The sequence below is a fragment of the Ursus maritimus genome, unplaced genomic scaffold (assembly GCF_017311325.1).
Source record: "Ursus maritimus isolate PB19 unplaced genomic scaffold, ASM1731132v1 scaffold_34, whole genome shotgun sequence".
NCBI classification, from domain to species: domain Eukaryota; kingdom Metazoa; phylum Chordata; class Mammalia; order Carnivora; family Ursidae; genus Ursus; species Ursus maritimus.
The window spans coordinates 42,005-49,712 of NW_024426008.1; positions in this window are offsets into that span (position 1 = coordinate 42,005).

Genomic DNA, 7,708 nt, shown 5'->3' on the forward strand with positions numbered 1-7,708 from the left:
TGAAATCAAGAGTCAGACACTTAACCAGCTGTCCCACCCAGGCGCCCCTTGATTGATTTTTGGTTTGGATTCGGTTTACAGTTTCTCAGGCTGTGGTACATGCAGCCAGTGGGGCGGGAGCCCATGAGGCCAGGGGGAGGCTATGGAGGGGTCAGATTTCCAGTCAGATCCCAGCTCTGGCCTTGTGGGTCATGTGACCTTCCACCAGTCTCCTGACCTCTCTGAGCCTCAGTTTTCCCATCTGTAAAGTGAGTGTAGGATCCATGCTTTTGACTGTTAGCAGGAAGGGCTGTGCGACACTTGGCACGACGTGGCCGCTCTGCTGCTGGTGCCTGTGAGCATGGAGCTAATGGAGTCCGGACTGGGGTGGAACGTGGAATTCTGCAGAATGGGATATTCCGAGTACCCCTTGGGAATATTGTGGGGAATCTGCATTCAGACTGCCTGGGTTCAAACCCCAGCGCCACCACTCTCCAGCTGTGTGACTTTGGGCCTGGCAGTTAGACCTTTTGTTCCATTAGTTTCCTCATCTGTAAAATGGGAATAATACTAGCGTCTGCCTTATTCACTGGGATAATACATGGTGCGTGCTAGTGAATGTACATGCGTCAGCATTATCTTCATTATTATCTCAACTAATTATTAGTCCGAAAAGGCCCGAGGGGTTGCTTCTGGTCCTGGGTACCCACAGGGTCTTGGGGCAAGGGTGGGGGAAAGGGATGTTTCTGGGACCTCTGCCCCCTTTGCTGCAGTTGGAGGGCTGTCTGTTAATGGGTCCCCGTTGATAGGGGCTTCTGCTGGGTGTCAGGGGTGGGTTTCTGAAGGAAGCTGGGTGGGGCAGGTAGAGGTTCTGGGGTGCCCCACGCATGGGATTCCTGTGTGACCCCACGCAGGTTGCTTCACCTCTCTGAGCGTTTCCTCATCTGTAAGGTGAGTCTCAGAAGGGCCAAGGTGTCACTGGAGGCACGAAAGGCTAGTCTTTGACCTGTGTGAGCCTGGTGGCTTTCAGCCTGGGCCTCTGTGCCTTCAGAAGTTTGGGGTTGGGGCACCCAGGTGCTCAGTCGGTTAAGCATCTGACTCTTGGTTTTGGCTCAGGTCATGATCTCAGGGTTGTGAGATCAAGCCTCACATCAGGCTCCATGCTCAGTGGGGAGCCTACTTGGGATTCTCTCCCTCTCCTTCTCCCCCTGCCCTTCCCCCTGCTTGTGCATGCTCCCCCCAAAAAAATAAATAAATAAAATCTTTAAAGAAAAAAAAAGTTAGGGGTTAATGACTGAGGCTGCCTTTGTTCTACTTGCTGAGGATCGGCTTTTGAGAACAGTGCTATTATTTAGAGTAAAATAAAACCAAGAAGTAGAGAGTAAAAAAAAAAAGACAGTAGTTAGAGATACAGAAGGATACTTTATCACTCTTAAAGGGTGTATCCAACAACAGGATCTAACAATTATAAATATCTACACCTCCAACGGGAGCAGCCAACTATATAAGCCAACTGTTAACCAAAATAAATAAACTTACTACTAATAATACTTTAATAGTAGGGAACCTCAACACTCCACTCTCAGCAATAGACAATCTAATCAGAAAATCAACAAAGAAACTAGAGCTTTGAATGACACACTGGACTAGATGGACCTCATACATACATTATACAGAACATTTCACCCTAAAACAACAGAAATTTATTCTATTGGAAGTCACACAGAACTTTCTCCAGAATAGATAACATACTGGGTCATAAATCAGGTCTCAACCAAAACCAAAAGATTGAGATTATTCCTTGCATATTCTCAGACCATTATGCTTTGAAACTGGAACTCAATCACAAGAAAAAAATTGGAAGAAACTCAAACACTTGGAAGCTAAAGACCATCTGACTTAAGAATGTTTGGGTAAACCAGAAAATCAAAGAAGAGCTTAAGCAATTTATGGAAACAAAAGAAAATGAAAACACGTCAGACCAAAAACTATGGGATACTGCAGAGGCGGTCGTAAGGGGGAAATAAATCGTTATCCAAGCCTCACTCAAAAAAATAGAAAAACCTGGGAAGATGGGAGTTAAGATGGCAGAGGAGTAGGGGTCCCCTTTTTCAGCTGGTCCCCTGAGTCGAGCTGGATAGGTACCGGACCATCCTGAACACCCACAGAATCAGCCTGACATGCAGGAAGATACATCTGGATCTCTACAAATGAACATTTCCAGCACTGAGTATTGAGATACAAAGCAGGGAGCCATGAATCCGCACACAGATATTGGAAGATAAATGGAGGGGGAGTGAGCCACTGCATTCAGCCACTGGGAAGCACTAACCACCTGCACTAGGGAGAAGGCTGACTTGCGGACTGGCATCTGTGAGAGAGCAGACTGAAACCATGAGCCGGGGAACACGTGTGACCCGTCTGAAAACCAGAGCTCCGGAGTGCACACGAATCACACTGAAACGGAGTCCTGGAGCACGCAGGGGCGGCAGGTGGCTGGCGGTGTTAGAAACACAAGGGACAGAGACATGCCAGCCCTGGAAGTGAGGGCTAGGACGCTGGGTGTGGGGCGCACATCCCGGGACGCTGTAGGGTTTGGCATCACCAACAGAAACAGAGTTAAAGTGGCCAGAAAAGCTCAGTGGAGAGCGGACTGTGATCCCTCTGTTCTGAGACAGAGGCTGAGATTTGGCCACTGCTGCTCTGACTCTCAGAAGAGGCACAGCAAGCCGCCAGAGAACAAAAGCCTGGAAATACCAACTCACAGTGGGCCCATCCCCATCCCCCCTCGCAGGGGACAGGGAGACTCTACCCAAACAGGGTTGCCTGAGTATCAGCGCGGCAGGCCCCTCCCCCAGATGGCAGGCTAAAAAATCAAGAAGCCCACATCCCTAAGATCCCTATAAAACAAGTGCACACTGCCTGGGTCCTGGTCAATAATTTGGGCTCTGGACAACCCCATAACCTCTCCTCATCAGACTGATGAGAAGGAGAAATCCCCCCCAGCAAAGAAAAGACAATGAGTCTGTGGCCTCTGCCACAGAACTAACGGATATGGATATAACCAAATTACCAGAAATGGAGTTCAGAGTAACAACGGTCAAGATGATGTATAGACTTGAAAAAAATATAAACGAAAATATTAACGAGAATATAGAATCTCTAAGGGCGGAAACGACAGTGAATCAGAGAGAAATTAAAAATTCAATGAATCAAATGCAGTCAAAACTAGAGGCTCAGACGGCTAGGGTGAATGAGGCAGAAGAACATATTGGTGAATTGGAGGATGGGTGGTAGAAGAAAAAGTGAAAATAGAAGCTGGACTTAAAAAAAATCCATGCCCACGAATGTAGGTTACGGGAGATTACTGACTCAATGAAACGATCCAAGGTCAGAATCATCAGCATCCCCGAGGGGGTGGAGAAAAACAGAGGTCTAGAAGAGATATTTGAACAAATTGTAGCTGAAAACTTCCCTAATCTAGCAAAGGAAACAAGCTTTCATGTCCAAGACGCAGAGAGGACCCCCTCCCAAGCTCAACCATGACAAACCTATGCCAAGTCACGTCATACTGTAATTCGCAAATATTGGATCCAAGGATACAGAACTGAAAGCAGCCAGGGCAAAGAAATTTCTCACGTACCAAGGCAAAGGTATCAGAATTATGTCAGACCTGTCTACACAGACCTAGAATGAGAGAAAGGGTTGGGAGGGGCATTTTTAAAGCTCTTTCAGAGAAAGACATGCAGCCAAGGATCCTTTATCCAGCAAGGCTGTCATTCAGAATTGATGGAGACATAAAGACCTTCCAGATTCACCAGTCACTGACCAATTTTGTAACCACGAAACCAGCCCTACAGGAGATATTAAAGGGGGTTCTATAAAAGTAAAAATGTCCCAAGAGTGATACAAAACAGAAAGCTACAATCTATAGAAATAAAGACTTTACAGGAAACATGACATCATTAAAATCATATCTCTCAATAATCAGTCTCAATGTAAATGGCATAAATGCTCGCATAAAACACCACGGGGTTGCAGATTGGATAAAAAGACATGACCCATCCATTTGCTGTCTACGAAAGACTCATTTTGAACCTAAAGATACATCCAGACTGAAAGTAAAGGGATGGAATGCCATCTTTCATGCCAATGGACCTCAAAAGAAAGCTGGGGTAGCAATTCTCATATCAGACAGATTAGATTTTAAACTAAAGACTATACTTAGAGATACAGAAGGGCACTATATCATTCTTAAAGAATGTATCCAACAAGTGTATATGACAATTAGAAATATCTATGCCCCCAACAGGGGAGCAGAAGATACACAAGCCCACTCTTAACCAGAATAAAGAGACATATAGATAAAAATACGTTAATAGTAGGGGACCTCAACACTCCACTTTCACCAATAGATAGATACCTCAGCAAAAAATCACCAAGGAAACAAGAGCTTTGAATGCCATACTAGACGAGTTGGACCTCATAGATATATATAGAACACTACACCCCAGAACCAAAGAATACTCATTCTATTCTAATGCCCATGGAACGTTCTCAAGAATAGACCATGCTCTGGTCACAAAACAGGTCTCAACCTATAACAAAAGAGTGAAATTATTCCCTGCATATTCTCAAACCATAATGCTTTAAAATTGGAACTCAATCACAAGGAAAAACATGGAAAAAACTCAAACACTTGGAGATTAAGAACCATCCTGCTAAAGAATGATTCAATAAACCAGGAAATCAAAAATCAAATTAAACAATTTATGGAGACCGACGAGAATGAAAACACAATGGTCCAAAACCTATGGGATACTGCAAAGGCAGTCCTAAGGGGGAAATACATAGCCATCAAAGCTTCACTCAAAAGAATAGAAAAATCTAAAATGCAGTTTTATATTCTCACCTCAAGAAGCTGGAACAGCACAGAAGAACAGGCCTAATCCATGCATGAGAAAGCAGTTGATCAAGATTAGAGCAGAGATCAATGAATTAGAAACCAGGAGCACAGTAGAACAGATCAACAGAACTAGAAGCTGGTTCTTTGAAAGAATAAGTAAAATAGAAAAGCCACTGGAAAGACTTATCCAAAAGAATAGAGAAAGGACCCAAATTAATAAAATTATGAATGAAAAGGGAGAGGTCACAACCAACACCAATGAAATTGGAAGGATTTTAGAAACTTTTATCAACAGCTTTATGCCAATAAATTAAGCAACCTGGAAGAGATGGAGGCCTTCCTAGAAACCTATATACTACCAAGACTGAAACAGGAAGAAATTGACTTTTTAAACAGGCCAATTAATTATGAATAGATTGAGCCAGTGATAAACAACCTTCCAAATAACAAAACTCCAGGCCCGGACGGTTTTCCTGGGGAATTCTACCAAACATTCAAAGAAGAAATAATACCTATTCTCCTAAAGCTATTTCAAAAAATAGAAACAGAAGGAAAGCTACCAAACTCATTCTATGAGGCCAATATTACCTTGGGAGAGATGGAGGCCTTCCTGGAAACCTATAAACTACCAAGACCGAAACAGAAAGAAATTGATTTTTGAAATAGGCCAATTAATTATGAAGAGATTGAAGCAGTGATTAAAAACTTTCCAAAAAACAAAATGCCAGGGCCTGATGGATTCCCCGTGGAATTCTACCAGACATTCAAGGAAGAAATAAGACCTATTCTCCAAAAGCTATTTCAAAAAACAGAAACGGAAGGAAAACTACCACACTCATTCTATGAGGCCAATATTATCTTGATCTCCAAACCAGGCAAAGACCCCATTAAAAAGGAGAATTACAGGGGCGCCTGGGTGGCACAGCAGTTGAGCTTCTGCCTTCGGCTCAGGGCGTGATCCCAGCGTTCTGGGATTGAGCCCCACATCAGGCTCCTCCACTATGAGCCTGCTTCTTCCTCTCCCACTCCCCCTGCTTGTGTTCAAGCTACCAAACTCATTCTATGAGGCCAATATTACCTTGATCCCCAAACCAGGCAAAGACCCCCTCAAAAAGGAGAATTACAGACCGATTTCCCTAATGAATATGGACGCCAAAATCCTCAACAAGATACTTGCTAATAGAATCCAACAGTTCATTAAAAGGATTATCCACCACGATCAAGTGGGATTCATCCCTGGGATGCAAGCGTGGTTCAACATTCGCAAATCAATCAGCGTGATACATCATATCAACAAGAAAAGTCTCAGGAACCATATGATCCTCTCAATTGATGCAGAAAAAGCATTTGACAAAATACAGCATCCTTTCCTGATTAAAACCCTTCAGAGTGTAGGGATAGAGGGTACATTCCTCAATCTCATAAAAACCATCTATGAAAAGCCTACAGCAAATATCATTCTCAATGGGGAAAAGCTGGAAGCCTTTCCCTTAAGATCAGGAACACGACAAGGATGCCCACTCTCACCACTATTATTCAACATAGTTCTAGAAGTCCTTGCAACAGCAATCAGACAACAAAAAGGTATAATATGTATCCAAATCGGCAAAGAAGTCAAACTGTCTCTCCTCGGAGATGACATGATACTCTATATGGAAAACCCAAAAGACTCCACCCCCAAACTACTAGAAGTTATAGAGCAATTCAGTAATGTGGTGGGATACAAAATCAATGCTCAGAAATCAGTTGCATTTCTATACACGAATAATGAGACTGAAGAAAGAGAAATTAGGGAATCCATCCCATTTACAATAGCACCAAAAACCATACATTACCATGGAATTAACTTAACCAGAGACGTAAAAGATCTATATTCTAGAAACTACAAATCACTCTTGAAAGAAGACACATTGAAGAAGACACAAAAAGATGGAAAAACATTCCATGCTCATGGATCGGAAGAATGATCATAGTTAAAATGTCCATGCTACCCAGAGCAATCTACACTTTCAGTGCTATCCCAATCAAAATACCAATGACATTTTTAAAGAACTGGAACAAATAGCCCTTAAATTTGCGTGGAAACAGAAAAGGCCCCGAATCGCCAAGGAACTGTTGAAAAGGAAAAACAAAGCTGGGGGCATCACAATGCTGGATTTCAAGTTGTACTACAAAGCTGTGATCACAAAGACAGCATGGTACTGGCACAAAAACAGACACATAGACCAATGGAACAGAATAGAGAACCCAGAAATGGACCCTTGGCTCTTTGGGCAACTAATCTTTGATAAAGCAGGAAAAAACATCCGGTGGGGAAAAGACAGTCTCTTCAATAAATGGTGCTGGGAAAATTGGACAGCTACATGTAAAAGAATGAAACTTGACCACTATCTTACACCATACACAAAGATAAACTCCAAATGGATGACAGACCTTGATGTGAGTCAGGAATCCATCAAAATCATAGAGGAGAACATAAGCTGTAACCGCTTTGACATCAGCCACAGCAACTTTTTTCATGACACATCTCCAAAGGCAAGAGAAACAAAAGCAAAAATGAACTTGTGGGGCTTCATCAAGATAAAAAGCTTCTGCACAGCTGAGGAAACAGTCAAAAAAACTAAGAGGCAGCCCATGGAATGGGAGAATATATTTGCAAATGACACTACAGATAAAAGACTGGTATCCAAGATCTACAAAGAACTTCTCAAACTCAATACACAAGAAACAAATAAACAAATCAAAAAATCGGCAGAAGATATGAACAGACACTTTTCCAATGAAGACATACAAATGGCTAACAGACACATGAAAAAATGATCA